General features: G+C 35.1%; 3 long non-coding RNA genes across 3 annotated transcripts; 2 read left to right on the top strand and 1 right to left on the bottom strand.

Annotated features, from left to right (window-relative positions):
• Positions 1-731: 731 nt before the first annotated feature.
• LOC110923120 lies at positions 732-2973 on the top strand. The gene is made up of 3 exons (XR_002583755.2): positions 732-873; positions 1373-1439; positions 2770-2973. It is a non-coding gene; the product is annotated as an uncharacterized LOC110923120 (long non-coding RNA).
• A 4169-nt stretch (positions 2974-7142) lies between these two features.
• On the top strand, positions 7143-9298 carry LOC110922911. The gene is made up of 3 exons (XR_002583563.2): positions 7143-7214; positions 7715-7781; positions 9112-9298. It is a non-coding gene; the product is annotated as an uncharacterized LOC110922911 (long non-coding RNA).
• A 4671-nt stretch (positions 9299-13969) lies between these two features.
• On the bottom strand, positions 13970-14962 carry LOC110923544. Its single transcript, XR_002584150.2, has 3 exons — positions 14634-14962; positions 14094-14200; positions 13970-14000 (listed from the first exon to the last, which is right to left on the bottom strand). It is a non-coding gene; the product is annotated as an uncharacterized LOC110923544 (long non-coding RNA).
• Between the last annotated feature and the right edge of the window lie 12095 nt (positions 14963-27057).

The raw sequence follows: 27057 nt of genomic DNA on the forward strand, positions 1-27057 counted from the left end.
GACATAATAACATCCTTAGATAAAACAGTTCGCCACATGTTAGATGTATATATATGAGTCTACCTATCGCTGGCGTCTTACTTGATAATCTGCGAATCCAAGCTTTAGCTGATAAATGCCACCAATATCTTGAAACATAATCAATACAACGAAGATCACGGCCGTCGGATTCTGTCTGGTTATTACGTAACCATTCTGTTAAGGTTGTTTTCCCAAATGCAGGGTTGCTTACAAATGGTATGTAAGCGCATGGTTTCTCGAAATGTGACATTTTGCATGTCTTCTAGGTGCACGGCCAGAATTTGCACGGATGGATTTCTGCTATGTATAGGAAACCTAAGTATCCTCCAAGCCGCCTCATGTGGGCATATAAAGCGGGCATCAACAAAAAAATTTATTTCATTTACCGGAGGAGTTGGTTGGATTGGGGTGTTAGTTGGTTGGTCATCAGCCTTGGTAACTGCAAACTTAACACGATCAACACCTTTAGATATTGTAACATCCCGAAAATATAATACTTTATATTGAAATTATAAAGTATAAAATAAACAAATATAAACTAGCTAGGAATAAATAACCTAGTTAGTCATAAGTCTAGTTATAACAAGAAACTTGGTTGATAACATGGAAAATCTAACTTAATAATTGATGGGGGGCTAAAGTTGTCAAGTTTGAAACTTGAATTACTAAAACAAAAAAAAATACCAAACACACACTTTGAGTGTGTGTCTGGTTCGTACAAAACACAGGGGGCGACCAAGAAACCCCCATCAAACCCTACTTCATGTAAATTGCTCAAATTGAAGACCAAATTCAGTTCCAAATCGATTTCCAAGCACGAAATTATGATCTCCTCTAAAAAGGGATCATAAGGTGTGTAATTTCAATGCAAAATCTTCACCCAAATTTTTGAGTGAATTCATGAAATTCAAGAATTGATGTTGCATGTTAGTTGTTTTGAAAGAAATAGTGACTAGGGACAAACCCTAGTTAATTACTTGTTGAAATTTTGCTTAATTCTAGTGAATACCATAATCACCATTGAAGGTGATAGGTGGGTTTTGTAGGAGCATGTAAAACACTAGAATTAGATTGTTTTTCAAGTATAATTCGAATTCTAGGAAGTGAATTCAGATATTGACAATGTGAAAATTGATATGAACATGCTTAGTAGATGCTAATATTGGCTAATAACAAGCCATGAACATGATCATAAGCTTTGAGAATTATGCCCTTAAGGTGTTTGTAAAAATGCCTCAAAGAAGGCTTAGAAACTTGAAATTTGAGTTAAAACGCATAATTGTAAGTTTCGGCAAATTATGCGATATATGCTAAGAAAAGAGTTCTAAACAGGTCGAATTGAACTCCTTAGGTAAGGAATTCGGATCGTCAAGTGGACAAGCCGGCGGAGATACGCGTTTGAAGAGGGTGCTTTAAAGGTACGTGACTTGTCGTCTCGTTACACTTACGTAGATAAACCTAGTCTTAGATATGTTTAATAATGATATAGTGAAAATGATTATGTTTGGTATGTCAATGAAGTGATGTAACTCACTCGACAACCAAACGGGTCAAAATAGTTAAATAAATATGTTGTTGATGATATTGTTTAAAATAGCCGTGTTGGAACGTCAATGAAGTGGTGTAACTCACTCGACAAACCAAACGGGTTAAATAATGGTCGAATTATTAGTGTTTGAAATGACTTAAACATCACTAGTTAAATGGGGTCAAAAGCGTAAACCATTGAATGGTAGTGATACGCTAAGATTAACAAGCCCGTGAATGGGTAATTATGGCTAGAAACCAACGTTGATGAATTATGCAAGTGCGTGACTTTAGTCTCGTTACATTATGTAAAGATGTTTGGTTTTAGTGTATAAATGATGTCGTAGTGGAATGGATGCGTTTGATGCGTCGTTAAAGTGGCGAAGTTCACTAGACCATCAAACGGGTCAAAATAAAGAATTGAAATCAGGTTTGGCTTGTCAATAAAGTGATGGTCTTCACTAGATAGCCAAACGGGTCAAAATGAGGCTTGTAAAGGAATCAAGTGGGTAGAGACTTGAAAGTTTCATACCTCGCTAGGTAATGGATGGTACCACACCAATGAATTAGTTATGTTAATTTAAGTTATGAACCCGTGATATCGGGTTAAACACTAAAGATAAATAAAATGAGTCGTTTGAAACGGAATGATGAATTCCGAGAAAAACGAGCTTTCAGTTCCAAGGAAACATGAAACTATGAATAACGTAAACACACCAAGATGTACAAGCCCGGGAACTTGGGTAACGGCACCTAAAGGTTTGGAATAAGAAATTGGAAATAAACACTTATAGTTAGAATGGGTTGAATAATTGGTAGTATAGAAATTTTTAGCCGTATGATCGGTGAGTCGATTGTTGGTACGATAGTTGAAAAGAACATGTCCGTAAAGAATTTACAGACATACATGAAAAGAAATGGCCTAAAACGGTATTCGGATTTGAGAGAAATCCACAAAATAGTTGAATGGTAAATTCCCAGTGTCCACCGTAAATTACGGTATACACCGTAATTTACGGTGGAGATCAAAATATTACGGTGAGTCGCTCCTGTGTTACGGCAGAACCAGAGACACTTAAGGTCTACCGTAACTTACGGTAGTCACCGTAAGTTACGGTGGAACCCAGAAAATTTGTATTTTATTTGTTAATTTTCTATGTCGAAATTCGTTTATATGTAACATATTAATATCAAACTAATGTTTTTAGTGTTTGACCCTAGGTATGGATGAGGACCTCTCGGATGATGATCAAGTACATTGTAAGGAACCGAACACGTATTTTGAAGCTTCCGCACTAAACTAAATCTTGTCTTGACTTTAATCATGTTGTAAATGTTTTGTTAATCGTGTTTTGAATCCTTCAAACTAGTTGTTAGCTGACTAGTAAGGATTAACTTTAAACTTGTTATGCATTAACTTATGTTTGTTTTGAGTACTACAACAAGTAGGTTTGGTCTTTAAACACGAAAGTTTTTTTCTTTTGTAAACCCTGATTAGTATTTATTTAATATAAATACTTAGTTAAATTCCGTCTAAATATTAAGGGTGTTACAAGTTGGTAATCAGAGCTTAAGGTTGTCAACAAAGTGTTCGGTTCGAGCTTGATCGATCGTCCGGTAAGAATTAATTGCTTTAGTAGACTTACTAGAATACTAGAAAAAGGAAATTTGATTTGATATGCACGGGAAGTGCGTGTTTACACACTCAAACCCGGAACAGTGCATTAAACATAAATGATTTAAGCAAGTGGTGAATTTGGCTAGATCAAAATGAATGACGCATATGTCATAGATGAAATGTTTAACAATTAGTGTAAACATTTCAGTTTCAAGATGGCGTAAAGATGGGGGGAGTGTATAAATACGCTCGAACCCGGGAAATGCACTAAGTAAGAAAGGTAAGGCAAGATATATACTTGACCAAACCAAAAAAAAAAAAGAATAACACATTATTTATGACTAAGTGAGAATAATATAAATTTCCGTATAATAAGATGGAAATGAATGAAATAATTATTGATAAATCGTGATGGATGTTTCAGTTAAAGAAATGTCTGGAGTAACTGGAGATGATTCGACATCTCAATTGACTGAACAAATGAAAGCTAAGATTTCCGAGACGGTCGGAAAAGCTCTAGAAAATAGTCTATCACAGTATATTGATAGCTTACAAACCACAATCGTGCCGGTGGTGAACGATATGATGGCTGAATTGAAAGACAGCATACTACAAGAAATAGAAGAAAGGAGGGTGTTGGATATGAATCCAAGATCCGTAAAGAAGTCCAAGTATAATAAAGCTCCCAAGAAGGGGGCTACAAAAAGTGTGTTACATCAGTGCAGAGTTTGTGGAAAAATTCACAAGGGCACATGCGGTAAGCCAAGACATAAAAAGTCTAATTGTCCAAAGAGGCTCAGAACCAAGGACACAGCGGACACAAGGTCTGATGCCCAGAAATCAAGGACAAAGTTGTTTTATATAACAGCCACGGAGGCTAAAGCTGAACCGGATGTCGTTTCAGGTATACTCTTGTAGATTAAGTTTCAGTATGAATTTTTAATTATTGCGAGTGCAAGTAAATTGTTTGTTTTATACCGATTTATTTAACATCCTACATTAGTTTTAACGAAATTACCAAGGCTAAAATATATATGTATATATATATATATATATATATATATAGAGAGAGAGAGAGAGAAATAGATAATAATAAAAGTTCTATTGTTTATAAGAGGTGCTGAAACTGTACGTTGAGCATCGAGGTAAAAGTAATCTCGATAGATATTGCAATGGGAAGGAGTGCGTGTACACTCGAACCCGGGAAATTAATGAAGAGAATAAACCTTGTGTTGGGAAGGAGTGTAATTACACTCGAACTCGGAAATTGCAATAATAATAAATGGCGAAGACAAGGTTATAGACTTGGCTGAACTAAATAAAACGCGTAGGAGCGTCATTTACATCAACCAATGATGTGGATAAATTTCATGCAATGCAATGATAAACAATAATAAAATTAAATGAATTAATTTTGTTATTATTGCAATAGGATTAAGGTTAAAGATAAGAAATTAAGACTCGGACCGAGAATATCCGCGAAAAAGAAGTTAAATGAATGATACGTATTATTCGCTATTATGAATAATAAAGTATCAATAAATGCAAATTTAGAAACTTGGGTAGGGGTAACCATCCAAGTAATACATTATTAATCGAACCCTCATGAGGAAGAACAGTGATCGCAGTAATGGATGTGATTATATAAAAGCCTAGTAAAATAAACTTTATGAAAGTGTTAGAATAAGAACGGGTAAACCCCAAAAGCCGTATAACCATGACAGTGGTTTTACCAAATAAGACTTGAGAAATGGGCCTTCGGAACATTAGCAAAAGAAATAGACCTAAGGATCGCTAACAACAGAAAGGTGGTGTTCGGAATCAAGTAAGCAAAATGCTTGATAATAAAGGTAAACGGAAGCCGGATAATGGGAGCATATTACATTAAGGTAATAAGCCCAAGGGAAGGGATAAGAATCAAGGTAATTAAAATTATAAACTAACAAACAAGAATGCTAAGGCACAAGGATGAAAGTTTGACTATTATAAGTAATAAAGTCCATCAGAACAAGTCAAACAAAATAAATGGAAGAATTAAGGAGTCGGTGAAATAAAGGCGACAGGTTACGCTAATACCACCGAATAAATCAAAACGAAATTTTAATGCATGTCAGAATGATGACTCTAATAATGACTTCGGTAAAATAACCGATAGATGGGTAGGACTACGGATATATGCGTAAACCAAGAGACGGTACCCAGATTAAAAGTCAAAAGACTCGGATTAAGAGCTATAACTAAGAGACGATGAAATTTCGCAAAACAGAAATTTTGATAGTTATGTCCAACTATTTTAATATTGGACGGGCCGAATAAAGTATAATACTTGATATTCCAAGTAATCGCAACCCGAATAATGAAAGTGCGAAATATTACTGAACCGATGTGATAGGTCGTAAAAGAATATGGAAAGGAAAAGGCAAACCAATAAAATCGGGGTGTTAAAAACATTAAGATAACGAACCCGGTAATGGGTTGAAAGGAAATAGGGCCATAAACCAAATAACGGTATGAGTAAAATAAACTAACGCGAAGGTGACATAAGAAGTCATAGAGTCGGAAAGATAATCCGAAAGAAAATGAGTATAGCTTTAAACTACGGTCAAGGTCAAATAAATTTTTGAAAGCAAAAATTTATTTATTCTAAACATAAAAAGGGGGTGCCTTAACGCCATATGTATACTTATATCATTAAAAAAAAGATATGAAAAGAAGATGATCCATGAGATCACCATAACCTTCAGGTTATAAACAATGTAAAGGTCTACGGGACCAAAATGACCTTCGGGTCACAAATACAACGGAACAAACTATAGGGTCTCACCCTAAAAAAGGTGAAGACCTAATAAAATAGCCTACGAAGCTAAGTAAAGGAACCTGCAGGTCGATAATGTATAGCATGGGAGCCAGTCATGAGTTCCCGCGTAAAATGATAACGGAGAAGAATAATTCTTGTTGTCAATTTCTGATATGATTAAACGACATGGTTAAAGGGAAAAGCATTAAACTAAAATTCAGTTTTAGTAAAGAAACGATGTTCTAACACCTATAAATACCGAGAGAGAGAAATTAGAGAAAGGGTTAATACTAAAGGATATAGGTATTAACGCCGATAGGTGTAAGAAGATGTATTCAAAGGAAGATTCATAATAATGAAAAGCTGACATAAACCTAAACATGACGTGATGTGATCACGGACACAAAAGGGATATAAAATACAGCCACGTAATAATACGAGTTATTAGATGTGAAAATATAAACACGCAAAATACAGATGACGGCATTATAGTATACCCAAATAACGAGGTATGTGACCAATTGGTCAAGGCGATAAAGCAAGTTATAGTCAAAATGATGTTGTGACTTATGTAGAGCACTTGTCAATGTAAGGTTAGCGTGAAGTAAGTATGCTGACGGACTCAGTGACTGGACGGTCTAAAGACAACTCGGTCAAATAGGCGACAAGGATAGGAAATAGATGATAAAAGGTTACAGTCCAAAAGGACATATGCCTAAAAGACAAACATGTAAATACGAATAAAAACCTTACGCCGGACAAGAGGGAATGCCTTGAAAAAAAAAAAAAACGAAACTAAGACGGTTAGGTCCAAACCAAAGGACTACTTAAAGAAGGTTTTGGGGACGAAACCCTTTTAAGGGGGGTGGACTTGTAACATCCCGAAAATATAATACTTTATATTGAAATTATAAAGTATAAAATAAACAAATATAAACTAGCTAGGAATAAATAACCTAGTTAGTCATAAGTCTAGTTATAACAAGAAACTTGGTTGATAACATGGAAAATCTAACTTAATAATTGATGGGGGGCTAAAGTTGTCAAGTTTGAAACTTGAATTACTAAAACAAAAAAAAATACCAAACACACACTTTGAGTGTGTGTCTGGTTCGTACAAAACACAGGGGGCGACCAAGAAACCCCCATCAAACCCTACTTCATGTAAATTGCTCAAACTGAAGACCAAATTCAGTTCCAAATCGATTTCCAAGCACGAAATTGTGATCTCCTCTAAAAAGGGATCATAAGGTATGTAATTTCAATGCAAAATCTTCACCCAAATTTTTGAGTGAATTCATGAAATTCAAGAATTGATGTTGCATGTTAGTTGTTTTGAAAGAAATAGTGACTAGGGACAAACCCTAGTTAATTACTTGTTGAAATTTTGCTTAATTCTAGTGAATACCATAATCACCATTGAAGGTGATAGGTGGGTTTTGTAGGAGCATGTAAAACACTAGAATTAGATTGTTTTTCAAGTATAATTCGAATTCTAGGAAGTGAATTCAGATATTGACAATGTGAAAATTGATATGAACATGCTTAGTAGATGCTAATATTGGCTAATAACAAGCCATGAACATGATCATAAGCTTTGAGAAATTATGCCCTTAAGGTGTTTGTAAAAATGCCTCAAAGAAGGCTTAGAAACTTGAAATTTGAGTTAAAACGCATAATTGTAAGTTTCGGCAAATTATGCGATATATGCTAAGAAAAGAGTTCTAAACAGGTCGAATTGAACTCGTTAGGTAAGGAATCCGGATCGTCAAGTGGACAAGCCGGCGGAGATACGCGTTTGAAGAGGGTGCTTTAAAGGTACGTGACTTGTCGTCTCGTTACACTTACGTAGATAAACCTAGTCTTAGATATGTTTAATAATGATATAGTGAAAATGATTATGTTTGGTATGTCAATGAAATGATGTAACTCACTCAACAACCAAACGGGTCAAAATAGTTAAATAAATATGTTGTTGATGATATTGTTTAAAATAGCCGTGTTGGAACGTCAATGAAGTGATGTAACTCACTCGACAAACCAAACGGGTTAAATAATGGTCGAATTATTAGTGTTTGAAATGACTTAAACATCACTAGTTAAATGGGGTCAAAAGCGTAAACCATGGAATGGTAGTGATACGCTAAGATTAACAAGCCCGGGAATGGGTAATTATGGCTAGAAACCAACGTTGATGAATTATGCAAGTGCGTGACTTTAGTCTCGTTACATTATGTAAAGATGTTTGGTTTTAGTGTATAAATGATGTCGTAGTGGAATGGATGCGTTTGATGCGTCGTTAAAGTGGCGAAGTTCACTAGACCATCAAACGGGTCAAAATAAAGAATTAAAATCAGGTTTGGCTTGTCAATAAAGTGATGGTCTTCACTAGATAGCCAAACGGGTCAAAATGAGGCTTGTAAAGGAATCAAGTGGGTAGAGACTTGAAAGTTTCATACCTCGCTAGGTAATGGATGGTACCACACCAATGAATTGGTTATGTTAATTTAAGTTATGAACCCGTGATATCGGGTTAAACACTAAAGATAAATAAAATGAGTCGTTTGAAACGGAATGATGAATTCCGAGAAAAACGAGCTTTCAGTTCCAAGGAAACATGAAACTATGAATAACGTAAACACACCAAGATGTACAAGCCCGGGAACTTGGGTAACGGCACCTAAAGGTTTGGAATAAGAAATTGGAAATAAACACTTATAGTTAGAATGGGTTGAATAATTGGTAGTATAGAAACTTTTAGCCGTATGATCGGTGAGTCGATTGTTGGTACGATAGTTGAAAAGAACATGTCCGTAAAGAATTTACAGACATACATGAAAAGAAATGGCCTAAAACGGTATTCGGATTTGAGAGAAATCCACAAAATAGTTGAATGGTAAATTCCCAGTGTCCACCGTAAATTACGGTATACACCGTAATTTACGGTGGAGATCAAAATATTACGGTGAGTCGCTCCTGTGTTACGGCAGAACCAGAGACACTTAAGGTCTACCGTAACTTACGGTAGTCACCGTAAGTTACGGTGGAACCCAGAAAATTTGTATTTTATTTGTTAATTTTCGATGTCGAAATTCGTTTATATGTAACATATTAATGTCAAACTAATGTTTTTAGTGTTTGACCCTAGGTATGGATGAGGACCTCTCGGATGATGATCAAGTACATTGTAAGGAACCGAACACGTATTTTGAAGCTTCCGCACTAAACTAAATCTTGTCTTGACTTTAATCATGTTGTAAATGTTTTGTTAATCGTGTTTTGAATCCTTCAAACTAGTTGTTAGCTGACTAGTAAGGATTAACTTTAAACTTGTTATGCACTAATATGTTTGTTTTGAGTACTACAACAAGTAGGTTTGGTCTTTAAACACGAAAGTTTTTTTTTTGTAAACCCTGATTAGTATTTATTTAATATAAATACTTAGTTAAATTCCGTCTAAATATTAAGGGTGTTACAGATATATACTTGAAAAGATACTTAATCATCATGTTCCAACCACAATACTCAACATTTATGTGGGCATTGAAGCTGATCGGAGTGTCGCGCTCCGGTCAAATATAATATTTATATGCCCAAATTACCCTTAACAAATAGTTAGTGGTAGCAAGGGGTCGAACCACGAGGAGTATGTGGTTTGCGAATGGATTCGATTGAATTATCAAAAAGTGTCACAAATTATGAAGCTTGCTATGATATTCTTATATTTTTGTTTTGTTGAAAGATGTGAATTTAAACTAAGTGAATTGGTTTAATTGAATAAAGCCTAATGATTAACGATTGCAAGAAAACTTGATTACTAAACAATAATAATAAAAAGTGTTCACGCCCGGTTTCGGTAATTGCCAACCTAGGGTTTCTACAAGTTTTTAGATTCAACTCAATTGCATACGATTAGCGGATTTAGTGTATCGTGACTTAGGTGCCAATAACTATCAACGTTTCGAAAAATGGACAAGAATGCACTTTGTAATCAACACAAGTAAAACCTAACCACGACAATGCATAACTACACATAACCATTTCGTAAAGTCATAACTTTTAACATCGTTCGACAAGTTACGAATACGAAACAAATGTAAACTATTGTCAATGATTTCAAAAATCAAACACAATTTGTCACAAAGTTGAAGCATGAAACAATTCAAAACCCTAAGTTAAACAACTACCTATACCGGGGTGAAACCAAGGTGATTAGCCGCTCATGGTTGAAGAAGCTTGAACACCGGATGATTGGAACTTGTCTTGAATCATCTTGAAGCTTGAATGATGGGGAAGTGATGGATGTTGAGGGTTTTGGTGAATGATGATGATGATAGAAATGATGTATGGATGATTAGGGTTAAGGATGGATTGATGATTGTGAATGATGGTGATGATCTCGATGATTCGGGTGATGTTGTTGATAAGAGATGGAATGGTGATGAATATGATCTTCAATTATGGCTCCAAGAATGATTTTCAACTCAAAATAATGTGTAACTGTCGAATTTATGGCTCAAGAACCGTTTAAACTCATCAAAAGATCAAGAAAACACAAGTTTCGCGATTGAACAAACGGGAGCCCGTCGCCGACGGCCCAGACCCCATCGACGACGCCCTCTAGATTTGCTGATTTTCTGCGACGGCTTGTTTGACTGGTTACGGGCAAAGTTGGCTGACGGGAGTTTCTAGAGCCCGTCCCGGACGGCCTAGAGCCCGTCGGCGACGACCTCTCCAGCTTCAAATCTCCAATTTTCCATTTTGCACTTCCATTTGATCAGTAACGCGTCCCGATTGTCCATTTTTCATCCCGATGGCTCGTAAAGCTCCCGAAAAGCACCTTAAACTTCGTTAAACCTGCAAAACACAAAACTAATTAAAAGTAGGTTTTTCAGGATTAAAAGTCGAGTAAAAACCCAAACTTAAACATATACAAGCACCGTTATTCGACCACGTATCACATCCCCACACTTGTCTTTTGCTTGCCCTCAAGCAAATCTGTTTTTCACTTTCACGTGGGTCGAACAATGAATACACTCCCCATTCCCGAGACGAAGGTTAAGGTCAATTGTCATACTAAAGTTCAAACTCTTTACAATTTTCAATATATTTAACGGTAAAGTGAGCATTCACATATAAAATAGTTATCCAAGATTAACCCGCCCGTGAAACGAACAATTCATGCACATCCCTCACAATGTTCTCTCCATCGGTTTATAAATTGACTAATTTTCATAATGTATTAGCACTTCAACAACTAAACGCTCAAAACCGATTAGAACACGTACCTGCATAGGCTTGTAACTCAATCATTCTCCACCACCGATCACGAGTACTAAGCACAAGTCATAAGGTCTTTGTAAGGGTTGAAACGGGGCTAGGCTATGGGTAGGGAATAGGATATTTAAAGTGGATAAGGTGATGAAAACTCGATTTTATTACAAAGCAATTATTCTATGCATAACTAACTACCAAAATCAAACTAGAAGGCAACAAGTTTTCGCCTTTTATTTCTCAAACTAAGAACATATATTTTTGTTCTTTTCTCAACAATTTTCTATTCTTTTTTCGTAACATTTTCTGATTTCTCTTTTTTTTATATGCAAACAAACAAACAACTATACAAACTTGACTCCTATAATCGAATTTCCATCACACGAGTTAAAAACAAAAAGGTTTAAGGTTATGGGCTAAAGGGTGGTCAAACGAAAGGGTTAGGCTCAAATTGGCTACTAAGGGATAATTTTTGGGTAAGGATATATAAATGGTGTAAAAGGAAAAGGTTTACCTAATGCCTTAATCATTCTTGTGCTTGTATTCGGTCTATGGTCTCGAACGTATCAAAAGTTGCAAGTTCTAGAATACGCGACTAATGGTCCACTCAAACAAAGAAAGATGTATATGTAAATCTATGATATAAAAGTGGCTCAAAACCTCACGTATAAGGGTATGGTATGTGATATGCACAAAATGCTAGTTCCTTAGGCGAATTATTCCCAAATAACCACCCGCTAAATACCCGTCATGCTATTACTTTGAACTTGACCAAAAGATGTCATCGAAAACATATGGGCCACGACCGTCGTTAACGGTGTCATCAATATCAGCACCAAAAGATGTCATCGAAAACATATTGTTGTACGCCCGTATATTTTCCATGAACCGAGTATCGGTAAACAACTCTCTAATGGCAGCAGGTGGTTCAAGTGGAAAGGGAAGGCGAATAGTTCCACCTTGACAACATACATTGTATTTGGGCCTTTGATTTCGAGGTGTAGACAAAAGTCTTTCCGCAAACCAAAATAAAGCACCACAATACTCACACGCATATTCGCAATCACCCCCATCAAGGTATTCCGATGGCGGTGTTGCTTCATCGCCAGTTGACTGAAAAGTACTTGTTGACTGTGAAGATAATGTGCCTGCATTAGAGGTTTCACCTGCAACACTCGCTTAAAGATGCGACAACCTACGTGAATTATGGCCAACTGAGGGTTCACCAACATGGCCATCAGTACTGATTGGGCTTTGCTTAGAAGGACCACTTGTTGACAATGACGACGATGTACCTACATTAAACGTTTCACCTGCGACACTTGCTAAAAGACGCGATAGTCTACGTGAATGATGGCCAACTGATGGTTCACCAACATGACCATCGGTATTGATTGGCCTTTTCTTAGAAGGACCACTTGTTGACTGTGAAGATGATGTACCTGCATTAGACGTTCCACCTGCAACACTTGCTAAAATGCGCGACAGCCTACGTGAATGATGGCCAACTGATGGTTCACTATCATCACCATGACACCATCAGTACCGATTGGCCTTCGCTTAGAAGGTGTACATCTAGGTAGCATTATATTAGACCATGAAACAAAATAAGTCAGAAAAAATGTTAGGAAAGATGATGCCAAAGTAACAAAAAAGATAGCCAATGAAATAATGAATAATCAAACTACAACTTTCATGTAGGATAGGACCAATGATAAGATGATACACAAAAACTTAAAACAACCATTAACAACAGCACTCAAAGCACCACAACGACAACGACAACAATTAACATTATGGTTACAAAGACAAACCAAAAGCGCAAAAGTAAAAAGCAAACGAAAGGGAAATCATGAGCTCAAAAAGTAAGGATGGGAACCTGCATATCGAGGGTGATGAACATAAAAGACGTCTTTATAGAGTGAGGTAGATCTATATCCAGTAGTGCATCAACTGCGGCTTCATTGTCACCAGAACACGCAAAACCAGATTCAATTTTAGCGTCTGCTACCAGCAACTGAAGAGTTTTCACCTCTGTAACCAAGCGGTTTTCACTTCATAACCAAACCAAACCTGTATAACATATTATAAAATATGATTATCAGTCATTAATATAATACAAGATAAAGTTGTCCATCAGACGCCACCTATGACTGCATTCCCATATTTTCAAAATGTAATTATAGTTGGCTAATTATTTCTAACATGGCACATATAATCACTACATATAAACTAATTATTGCATCAGTTATTCTGTAGTAAACCTAATGGTTTTACACCCAACATTTATACATAAAAGTATTATAAGATTCAAAATAAATTAAAGCTGGGGTGGCACCGATTGCCGAGTTGGGTTTCGGGTAGGGAACCAGAATCGGTAACACCACCGTCACCTATTCAGGTACCCCAAATCGGGTAGTGTGTTGGGGTTGTAGGTACGTACGGAAGAGGTCTTTATTTTTGCTTGTCTCTGTTGTTGCTGTTGTTCCGATCACTGGTTTGTACAGCTGCTAGTACTCTGATCAGTTGTGCACGTCTGATTGAGTGGTTGGCTGAAGCATGGGTAAACCCTAAGTGAAACGCGATATAAATTAAAGCTGGGGGCACCGATTGCCGATTTGGATTTCGGGTAGGGAACCAGAATCGGTAACACTACCGTCACCTATTCAGGTACCCCAAATCGGGTAGTGTGTTGGGGTTGTAGGTACGTACCGAAGGCATCTTTATTTTTGCTTGTCTCCGTTGTTGCTGTTGTACCGATCACTGGTTTGCGTACAAAGACAAACCAAAAGCGATTAGCAAAACTAAAAAACAAACGAAAGGGAAATCATGAGCTCAAAAAGTAAGGATGGGAACCTGCATATCGAGGTGATGAACATAAAAGACGTCTTTATAGAGTGAGGTAGATCTATATCCAGTAGTGCATCAACTGCGGCTACTTGCAATCCTCGATCTTGTTAATGCTACAGACAAATACACAGCTAGTTCAATAAAAAAAATGCTCATCTGAACTCCATGTTCCATATGGAAGAAGAGTAATGATGGAACTTGTAATATGGAACTTGTAATATAATGTCTCAACTACAAGAAGAATAAAAAATCTATCAATTACTAATAATAATTTGAAACCTCAATGCTAGTCAAGGCAAATGAAACTAAACATATCTGTAATTCTGTATATGTGCATAGTATAGCTTTAATTAAAGCTCTAATTGTCCTAACTTCAAACTGTTTCACTAACCTAAAACCTAATCAAGCTCATTCTACTAATTAACTACTAAAGAATCCACCAATAATTCAAACATCAAAACAACATCTCAACAAAACCAAAAAAAAAAACAAAAAAAAACAAAATCCACATCAAATTAGGTCAAACTTCAGAAACAAACCACAAACCGCATCTAATTCGAAACCAACACAACTGAATTTGAACTTATTGTTGCCACCATGCTGTTGTTCCGAACTGGTGTTGTTCGGATCACTGATTTGCGCACCGAAACTTAAAAAACGCAGCGTCAAATGTTTTGCTTATCTCCGTTGTTGCTGTTGTTCCGATCACCGATTTACGCAGCTGCTAGTACTCTGATCGGTTGTGCACGCCTGATTGAGTGGTTGGCTGAAGCAAGTGTAAACCCTAAGGGAAATGCGGTGGATTAGGGAAAAAGGAAAAAGGAAGTAAGGAGGTGGGTTAGTATAATTAGGAAAACAGGTTGTAGCACTGTAGCTACTCTAGTTCTGTATCTCCCAAATTGAGCTACAGTGAAGTTGAGTTGTTCTTTAATATATATAATAATTGCTGGTGCAGTTGGAAAATCCTTTTCATGACAATCCAAAGGTCACACATTCGAGATTTGTATGTAGCAATCTTTATTTTAGTTTAATTCATCTTTGTAGTTCCCGCTTCTTTTTGTTTTTTGTTTGTATTCGCTATTCAGCCCCCTAGTTTTGTGAATGAGACATGTTTACAGAAAATATACAATTTGCTATTATATATTTCTACAATCCAGTATTGGGCTAAGACAATTACAGAGTCAACTAAAATTTCAGATATTTATTACTTATCAAATAGGTTTACCCTAAATAAAATTTGTGTTAAAATTAAACAAAGTAAAGTAACCTATGATTTCACGTTCGATGACTGGTCTGGTTCTAAAAACGTTGTTGTTGAGGCAAATAGCGTTGTATTATTCACTTTTTGTGAGGTATTAAGCTCTTATTTTAGGGGCCCATATTTTTTAGTCGTCCAGAGCCAAAAAATTGACGGATTTTCGGGGACGGCCCTGTTCCATATTTTCTAAGATAGTTTATCAGACCAATTCTTTATTTTTAGTATTGATTTAGTTGTTAGTTTGATTTATTATTATCAATCAATTGTTTTATAGTAAATCAAGTTGATGATAACTTGTGTTTAACACACACAGATATTTTAGTAATCTGTTAAGTTGGGGTGTAGAGTGTCATCCCACCTTCACATCAGTCAACAGTGCCTTTAACGCTGTCGGGGTCGTCAAAAGGCTTCAAAGGTCTGTTTGTGAGTGTGTTGGCGGGCGCGAGAATCAAGGTGTGGAGTGGATCCCATTTTTTAGGCCTACAACCAGCCAATGGAAACATTCCATTTGGAGAGGGGTTGCACTCTACATCTTAGTCTTAGGTCATTTTTTGGTCGTTATATGTTTATAAATAAATATTTAAACGGCTTAATTATTGATTTTGTTTCCAGTTCATATTTACGTTTTTAATTGCTTATGAGGTCCTGAAAATTTTGTTTATGAATAAATTTGTGTTTGTATGTATTTAATTGATTATTAGGGGCTAGTTTAACACAAGTATATGAGGGGTCGTATATGTCTAGCTTAATTAATAATATATAGTGCTAATTTAATTTATCATTATACTAATAAAATTTAATTTTTATAAAAACACTATATTATCTTATGTAAATTAGGGTGAGTGGCTCATACGAAGCGTCCATCCGGGGTATACCCATTGTGGTCCCAGAGAGGGTGGGGTGGTGTCCCGCTTGCCACATCAACGTCTATCACGAGCACCCTCATGCTTTCCTTTTCCCTTTCTTGTTTCTTCTCATACCCAAAACCAACACCGTGATTTACCACCATGGCTCACCTTCCACCTCAGCCCACCTTACCCTCATGACACCCTCATGGCATCCCACCCCTAACCCTCATGACTCCACTCCCTTCTTTCTAAGTTTTTAAGTGCAAAAGTGAGATAAATGAATATGCAAGAACATGTGATATTTGGAAATTGTTAAAATTGGTATATGATCGGGTGTCGAAGGACCAATCAAAGATAGAGTTAAAATGTGTTACTTGGTACCTTAAATTGATTTGTTGGTGGTAAGAAGGGTGTCGAACCACGAAGAGTTTGTGGTCGGTTATTAAACTTGGTTAATTAAGGTCACTTATGAAGTTAAATCCAATTATGAAATTTGCAAGTTTTGTTTAGATGGTTGATTGACAAAGAGGAACCAACATATTGGTTCAATTAAAACTATAAAACTCCATGACAATAATTATGTTTTTCGAGCACTTGAAGAATGGTTTTGATTGTAAATTCACAACAAGAAATGGCAACAAAATAATTATGGATAAAAACAATGATTGTAAATATATCACACATGAGTTTCAACTTTAAAAAGCAAATAAGTATTATCTATCATAGCGATAAGTTCAAGTAATAATCACAACTAGTCGATTAGGTTTGTTTATCCAATTTCTCAAAAAAAAAAAAACATTAATACATGTATAACATATGCAAATGGTGCAAGAAAAACTTTCACAATATGAATCTTGACAAATATATGCAATATAGATTAAGAACAATAACCAAACCCTAATACAAATCAAGAATCATAGCAAGTATTAATTTACGAGGTCAATAAATGCAGGAAAGTTTTTAACAATGTGAGTTCATTGTGAATTTAGGATCTTGATGAATTCCTTGACCTTGAATGTGTATTGACACGTGAAATGTGCGGAATCCAATCACGGGGTGTGAAATGAACACAGAGATGTAAATATAACTGGTTTATATTAAGATCTGATACAGTTTACACCACGAAACCAAACTGACAGAGCTTCGCCTCAAAATGTGAAAAGTTATCCTTCGTGAGAACCCAAGACACCTATATATAGATTCCTAGGTTCGAACCAAGCATGATGTGGTGGCTTCGTACGAGGCTGGTGGCCTCGTACGAAGCTACCTTTGCTTCATACTTAGACTTTTTCAATGTTGTACCATGTCTTGATTCATCCGTTCCAGCTACGTTTTGTGATTGACGCAAGCGATAGACATACTACACTCACATTCATAACAGTAGCAAATCACAAGATTCGTGTTGTTTCAACCAAATGATTACGAGAATTCTTTCTCAAAGAATAGACTATATAAGAAAAACCTAAAATTTTACAAAACCCTACACCTTGGAATGACTAGAAAGGATTAGCCACGCATAGTCTTGGATTTCATATTCAGTTTAGGATCTTCAATTGGGTGAAAGAATTGTGTTCTCCAAGCCTCCAATGCTCCCAAAAATAGTTCAAGAACTGGTTGTTTTTGAATTGGGGTAAAACCCCCCATCTTAATTAGTCAAATTTTGCAGTTTCCATGAAATCCATTGGCTGAAAAGCAGCCAGAGTCGATGACGCTACTTATTGTTTCCTAACGTCAGCTTGCTATGGCTGACGCCAGATTTTGGCACCTCAAAGTAGTGTATTCTAAAGTCAAATTCACGTATATTGGCAAATTTAAACCCATTAAACTTTAGAAATTTACCAACCCATAAATATAACATAATGTTATTGAATCTACTATATAACAATAAATGTTTGTTCAACACCTCCAAATTCGTTACCAAACATAACTAAATGAATAAACCAAGTACCACATGTCAAATTAAGTGCGTCCAAGTTAAAATACAATTGTGTTCTAGTCTTCTAGGACCTCATGATCGCTAAGACAAAATCATTTCGCTGTTTCGATCACTATTTAAGGTAATGCTTTTGATTTCTTACGCTTTTAAGTACGAATATCATAACGACTTTTTGAATTTTGCGTCTCGAACATCATGTACGTCTTGTAACCTCTTATTTGGTATTCAACTTTATGGTTCTCTTGGTATTTAACCTAGCACACAGTAGGCATTATTAGGGTTCTAATCATTGTTGCATGTTACCATATACAATAAGTTTGATATGTCTTTAGTGTATAATATATGTACTTTGTAACCCTGGTATGTCCATGATTGGGGTGGGTCCCTAAACATGTTATTGATGCATTAATGGCATGACATCCAACTAATGTGATGGTTTAAGATCACATGTGTTTTCATTTTAGCACTAGAAGGATACTTCACACATTATTTATCTTTATATTATGACGTGTATAAACTATTATATGGATGTATAGTTATGTGTTTATCGACCTGCTAGTGTGTGTGTACGCACCCCATCTTGTATTAGTATATTTGCTTGCAACCTAAGTACTAATAATATACTATTACTATTATTACTATACATTGGCTCTAGGTAATGGTTATTTTATATTTGTTGGCGTATTAGTATTTATGTTAAATATAATACATGTTCGTATCTATTATTTTGTTGATTTTGATATTTGTTACATTTATATTATATTGTCATTTTATTCTTTCAAGCTTTTATTGTCTACTTTATCTTATTTACTTGGACATTTATTTATTTTTATTCCAATTGCGTTAGGTTTACATGATACTCTATGTGGGAGGTGAAGAGAGAGATAGATAGTTAAAGTTATAGCATTTTCAGTTTTGAAGTATTATAGATCATATTATTCAACTTTAATTTAGCCCTTTGGATTCTTGTTAGATTGGTTGTTGGACCAATGGGGCTATACTTAACGTTATGCATTGTTGTTTTTTATGTTATTTATGTAATAGTTACATGTAAATAGTATTCGAATCAAAGTTTTACACACTTGTATTAATACCTTTCAAATAATGAAACTTGATAAACAAAGAGAAATAACCTAATCATGTTATTATATACTATATATTTGCAACAAGTTGTTGTAATGGAAGTTCTACCTTTTGCATAAACTCTTTTCTGGCAAATGTATGTATACTTGGGTGTACAAGTTAATGATGCGAATGACTAAAAAAGACGTCGTATCTTCAATATACCACGTACCAGGTCTTAAACACGTGTCCAACACTGCATTATCTCTTCTTCTTCTTCCCCCAAAACACCTCATCGTCTCTTCTTCCCAAAACCCTGTCTATTTTCTCTGTCAACAATTTTTTCTTTGCCGCTCCAAATCGAAATCATGAAGGTCTATTCCCCTTTCACTAACTGATGTTTAGTTACCCTTGAAATTTCACCGATTTCCCACTACTCTTCAGCAGCCGCTGATAGGTGTGAAGCGTCGCCGCTACAAATCGTCTTCCCAATCGAGTAATCCCTCAAGGTTTGTACATATTTTGTACTATTGTTAGAACTATTAATCATTTTTCTATACCGTGTTTTATTTATGTTGAAATTTTGCTTAAATCTGGAGAAAAAAAGAACGAGATATGGAAGTTGAATTTGTTTTTGAATGATTTTGTTTGTTGTTGACAAATTGAAAACCATTTGATTTGATAAAGTTCATCTGAGTAGTACTTAGATTAGGTTTTTTACTTTTGATTTACATTTTAGGGTTGACTTGCCTTAGTTGATGATTATTATGAGGTTAATTTTGTTTGTGATGAGTGAAATAGGGGCTTATAGTTGTTTATTTTAGTGTATTAGTATAAGTGGTTTTATCACTCATACTTTAGGGAAAACCAAACGGAAGCACCTCATGCTTTAAAGTTTATTGCAAGTGCAAGTGGAAAAGTAGAGTTTGGATTCGTAACATGGTGATTCTTATGGGTACTTGACAAGAGTTTAAGGCTAGATGGATAACCCAAGTCTCCTCATATAGAAAGTGGAATTCTACCAGTGGTGAAAAAAAAGGTACGCGAGTGTATCAGTTGACCTAAATGTCGAACGTTGCTGCATAAGTCAGGTATCCCTATTATTTTATACTTTTTATTCTCGACGAAAATGTTAGTTTGGTCCGTTTGGTGTAAATTTTGATGTTTTATTAAGAAGAATACAAGAATGGAGTTGATTTGGGAGCATTAAATTTTGGGCATGAGCTCCACACAGGATGCATCAAACAATTGTTGCTTTAGAAGAACGCATCTCTTGTCTAAAAGTATACGGCTTCAAAATGAGACCTAAAATGAGGTTTAAATAAAACAATTACTTTATCATGCTGTATTGGATCAAGAAATGTGAACAAACCTAAGATGGAGCTGGTAATGTTTTTCAGGCAGATAGTATTCTTCAAATATGAAGTGTGTTTTTAACTAGAGTAAAATGCACGGATAGTCCCTGTGGTTTGGTGAAATTTCACCTTTAGTCCCCGACTTTTTAAAATTACACTCTTAGTCCCTAATATTTGACAAGTTGTTACTCGGATAGTTCTCAAAGCGGATGAAGGTTAGTTTTTCTGGTTAAGTGAGCGTGAAATGACAAGGACTATCCGAGTAACAACTTGTCAAACCACATGGACTATCCGAGTAACAACTTGTCAAACCACAGGGACTATCCGAGTAACCTTCATCCGCTTTGGGGACTATCTGAGTAACAACTTGTCAAACCATAGGGACTAAGAGTGTAATTTTGAAAAATTGGGGACTAAAGGTGAAATTTCACCAAACCACAGGGACTATCCGTGCATTTTACTCTTTTAACTAAAAATGGGTTTCAAGAAAACTTTCTATTTTTGACGTTTCCGTTTTGTTATCTTTGCGGTTTTGTTGTGTTTAACTTTTAGGTTTCTCTTTTATTAACGTCATGTTTTTTTGCAAGTATCGTAATGTGTTGGTTCAGTTCTGTTTGTGCATGAAGGAAAACAATACAAATCATACCTGTCACAGCAGATAGTGCAGAGGAGAATCCAGTAATAGAGTTCGACATGCCTGTCATCTTGATCTGGTTCCTCCTTAGGGTGCTGACTGATGATGGGGACTTAGAGAACCGAAAAGGGGTATCGGTTATGGAGAGGAGGTTTCGTGATGATGTTATGGCTTATGGGGTGTGTGAATTGTGTAACTGAGTAACCCCTAAACCTCCACATAACTCTCCTTATATAAGCACCCAGGAGGAAACCTAATTAGTTACTAAGGGTAATATGGTCCATCAACAATTACCAACTAATTAAATAATAGGTTCTAATATATTTTGATCTCTATAATGTAAATGATTAAGATGGCTATAGATTAAATATTAATACGTAATATATTTAATCTTACATTCTCCCACTTAGCCGAGTAATCATTTACTATGAGTATTAGATAAGCCTGATCAGGAGTTAACACTCATTTTAGCCTTAAACAAGTACTATAGCAGAAAAATACAGCCGTTGAATCATTATGCGACTCAGGACCCCCATTAATCATACTATAGCCTTAATTTAAAACCTAATCATCATGATCAAAATACGCGTGAGCCCTTTGTTTGATTTGTAACTTTTATTTGTCTATATGCCATTATACCGGTTGAACATATTCTAACAGACATACAAAATCAAACTTGAGGAAAATTAACTAATACTTAGTCATTCATAGTACGATATGCGGTTGCGCATGGCCATTAATTAATACCCGTCTATGAGCTCTCTTAGTAAGACTTATGGGTAATAGCCCTTCAGTTATAGGATCCTTAAGCATATCATGAATGTATTCGATACAAAACTTAGTTTCCTCAATTCGTTCATAAACGAATAATTAATTGCGTATCGAAATTTAATGCAGCACCTCTTGAACTGTTACTGTTCAAGGAGTTATGGTAGCTGACTTTATCACACTAATTCTTCAAAACATTATATGGAGTTAATAAACTTATGAGTCCACTGATTAAATTTCCAACAACATTTAGTGACCATGTTATGTCGTTATAACTTAGGTTGTTAATATCAGTGCATTATGACTCCTCCATGAAATAGGTTTTGTCTGCTGACATAAAGATATACCCGAAACTGCATTTTTATAATCTTTGAATATCTCAAAGTTAGAGTAATAAACCGGTTTTAATTCTCACTTCTTCTTTAAATTGTAGTCTCTCGTTTCTTTTAAAGATATTGTAATACTCCATTAGATGCTACACATTAATCTAGACATATCTAGTGTGTTGCAATATGAGTAATATCTAAACGAGTATAGACTTAAACTTACATAAGGCTTCTAATTAATGAAGCGTAAATAAATAATCTCATTTATCCTATTATCCTCTATAGGAGAGCAATATTGATTGTTACATATGTAAGGACCCATTTAATGTTAAACTTATGGAACGAAACTAATATCCCATTGGGTCTATCTCAGTATGTTATGATATCAATCACGTAAGAGATATCTCTGAGTTTTATTATATCAAAGTTTGTGTTCACAATGCTTTGACTTATGTAACATATGCTTGTCAAAGAATGTCATCTATATAGACAAGTTTATTTTAGTTGCTCCCACTCATCTTGAGGTAGGTACATTAATCCACTTGATTCTTGATGAAAATAATTACGTTAGCTTTTCATCACATTATGATGTTTGCATTAACCCATACATGGATATTATTGGCTTACAAATAAAGTGTTCTTTAACCTTCAGTTTGAAACTTTAGGTTGTTATCTAATGAACATGTAAATGTGTCAGCCATTTATTAGGGAAAATCGTTTTAATGCTCATCTAATGTAGCTTAAAACTATTATAAGCTACTAGAACAGTGATGATCCTTAAAGAAATCTTTTGTTAGATATGCAAAAAAAAAGAGTCTTTAATAACTTATCTCTTCCTGAGTACAACCTTTGACAATCAATCATGCTTTTGAGTGTCTTAACGCTTATATTAGGATTTGGTTTAGTCATGAACACTCTTAGGTAACTTAATCAAATCCCAAACGTTATAAGAACACACAAAGTCAGTTTTACTAGAAAACTGTTTTATTCCATTCAAATGATTGATTTACACTAATGGCTTAATTTGAAGAGATAGGATCAGTAAGCATTTCCAAAATCCATTTCAACTTCAATTAGGGAGGTTATGTAATCATCAAAGTTAGTAGGCTTTTAAACCTAGATGACCTCCTGAGTTGATTATTGGGTTCATTAGAAGTTTCAATTTTATGGATTAGCTCTTGGTTAGGTTGCTATCATTTTCATTCTAAGTTTGTAAGAGTTGGTGCAGTATAGTGTACAAGAGGTGTAATCGGAGTTAAATTCGGAGTGAATTTAATGACACTCTTCCCCCCGCCTCTTGTATTCCTTGCAAGTCATAATAAGGACTTTGACTGCTCCCACTAACCTTAGAAATCTTTAGGAACTCAGCATGCTTAGGGTCAATACTTAACGACCAACAAATTCTAATAAAGAAAACAAATTAATGACATTAGTCGTTGTAGTTTCTCTTGTTGAGGATTACGTTAGTTTAGGCAAGAAATCTAAGTGCGCCCACAATTAAGCAACAATGAAACTTTTGTAAGAGTAGCATTAGATTTAAGGAGATAAGGTTTGATTGAACAGTGTCGTGATGGAGCGATGTCTTGTACAAGAGGTGGAAATTTAAAATTTTCAATCCCCATCTCTTGCAACTATTGCAAGTCATTATTAAGACACTTAATGCTCCCACTGATCTTTAATATCTCTAGAATGCTACAAGAGAAGTTTCAATGAGCTACGTGACGTGGGAACCTATCACATATACGTTAGACTTTATTTGATTTCTTTAATGTCCAGATATCATAAGAAACTTTAAGGACATATTTAATAGAAATCTGATTAACTACATATATGAATAGAGTTCTTCTAAGACCGTAGGCCATATGCGACAAAATTTAGATACAAGTTGATAGTCTTTCAAATGATAAATGAATTATGTCTGAATATTCCATTTGGAATAAGTTCCACGAATGTCAATGAATGACTTATGATGGACCCATACTTATTCCTTAAGCCAAGTAATATTTAGGGCTGTAACGTCATGATTTAGAATCACTGAAAATGAGATTAGATGAAAAAATCATCCTCATTAACCATGTTATGATTTCTCATGAATTTTGGTTCTAATGGATGAAATTTATAAGTCTCATTTTCCTTTTGTCAAATTCTCATTAGCATGATGACAAAAGTTGTGAAAAATAAGGTATCATCTAGTTTCATCTTAGTAATGTTTCTATCCAGATATTTAGAACAAATAAGAGGAGAGTTTAAGATAAGTGTGACTTTATGTTGACTATGCAAACCTCACAACCTTCATAACATTGCTTAATTATGATACTATATTCTGATTAATCTTCAGAATATATAAGGTATCGAAAAGCGTTGTTGGAAGAGTCTTCATTATGGTTCTTATAGTCTTGACATTTAATTTTGTCACTAACTCTCATGTTAGTTATTTGTCGAGTTCTGGTAAGGAAACGTATGGAACTAGAGTCAACTAATCATGTGTTAATTGGAATATTAAAATTATCAGACTTAAATATCATTAGTAAGTTACTATCTAATCAATTTATCCAACTGTTCTTTAGAATAATGGATAGTCTCGTTGCTTATGCCTAGTCTAATGACATAATTATGCAGTGAGATTTTCCCTTGAAGAACCTTAACGTTGGGATTAGCACTTGTAATTTGTCTATGGACTTTAGAACAATCCTCTCTTAAGGTTTTAGTGGTTGTAAGGTGAATAACATCTTATTTTCCAGTTTCAAACATTTATTTCTATGTACATATGTTGCTTATCAACACACTCGTTATACTTTGGTACTTTTGAGTGTTATAGTTGATTTATAATGCATCAAATTGTACAAATGAAAACTTAGTATGTAATGTACTGGAAAATGTACTTATTTCCATGCGTAAGCCCTTAACTTTATGGGTCATGGTATTGTACATTATAATATATTCACATATACCACTTAACCATATAATTTATAATTAGTCAAATGAAGACATGCACCTTAGGAGTTCTTGTAATTATTCCACAATTATAGATTAGTCTTAGGAAAAAATTAATCTGGAATAACTTTAGTGATAGCAATTATATTAGAGAGTTCTTGATTATCATAAGAGACATCATGTTCGATTTATCCTAATCATCATGCTCTACTTTTCTTCTGTAGTGCCTTATCAGAAGAGAGCAATAAGGATCATCGTGTCTTAAGAGATAATCAAGGATTTAATTTAAGAGCTAATTCTTATAGAAACTTTAAATAAAGCAAAACATTTTAGGCTTAGGAATTAGAGTGGATGAGATATAGATTTATAGAAGAAAAATTATAGTGAGTAAAATTATGGGTACTAAGAATAAGGCAGACAAAATGATCACAAAAATTAATTGAGGATCATTAATATAAGGATCATTATGTGAAGAGGTTGTGATACGTCTATTACTAACATCAAAATAATAGACTACTTAAAATTCTACTTAAACGAAGACAAAACAGCTTTGGCCAGAAGTGTAATCATTTAAGCATATGTGCAAAGTGGTTGTAACAAATCAGCTTTGGCCAGAAATTGAGACAAACACTTTAGTTATGCACTTGTTGAATATGCCATCTATGAATGAATTAGATCAGCTTTGGCCAGAAATAAAGACATTCATGCTTATGATGCACACACAACATAGCTTTTCGTAATACTTGGATGATAAGTAGATGCATCAAGTCAGCTTTGGCCAGAAATGATGCATCAGAAGCTCATTCAAGTAAAGCCATTTTGGTTTCTGTAAAACATTATTTGATCCTCATTAATTAACTAAATAATTACAAAAACCAATAATTTAATAGCAAACCACCCGTTAGCGCGGATCGAACTAATGAGATTTTTCCTTAGTTCACATTTAAACAGCTTAAAATAATGAGATTTCGAGTCGCAACCACGATTTCGACTAATGACGTTATGGTTGCGAGTCGCAACTACGGTTTCGACTACTCACGTTATGGTTGCGAGTCGCAACTACGGTTTCGACTACTCACGTTATGGTTGCGAGTCGCAACCTCGGTTGCGAGGGATGACGTTATGGTTGCGAGTAGCAACCTCATGGTTGCGAGTCATGACGTTATGGTTGCGAGTAGCAACCTCATGGTCTCGACTAATGACGTTATGGTTGCGAGTAGCAACCTCATGGTTGCGAGTAGCAACCTCATGGTTGCGAGTAGCAACCTCATGTTCTCGAAACTTCCCGTTACAGCTGTTAATTGTGATGACATAACTGAAAATTCGAAATCTAAGGGATTATGGGATATTATTTCCTGTTTTAAAGTGATCTAATTTTATCAACATATTTCGAAAATAATAACTGTTTATCTAATAACAGTTTCGAATAAAAATTAAAAGATAGAATTAGATCAAACATGGAAAAAACACCCATTAATCCTAAATCATTCCAAATCATAACAGAATTTTCGAATTTTCACATGAACATGATGAACCCTAATCATAAAAAATAAAATTCTGGAACCCGAAACCTGAATTTTAATAGTTTTACTAAACAGATTTCGGCTAAAATTATAATCCAGTTAATTCGGTGAACAAAACAATTAATCTTTTCATCGAAATCATGATTTCGAGTCGATTCTTATGACTCGAAACCGGCTGTTAAGGTCATACGGTTTTTAAAGAAAAATTCCGTTTTCCAAGTTTCAATCCCAGAATTATGGATACGAAAACAGAACTGACTAATCAACATATGCTCTGATACCACATGTTGGTTCAGTTCTGTTTGTGCATGAAGGAAAACAATACA

Source organism: Helianthus annuus, chromosome 17, assembly GCF_002127325.2.
Source record: "Helianthus annuus cultivar XRQ/B chromosome 17, HanXRQr2.0-SUNRISE, whole genome shotgun sequence".
NCBI lineage: Eukaryota > Viridiplantae > Streptophyta > Magnoliopsida > Asterales > Asteraceae > Helianthus > Helianthus annuus.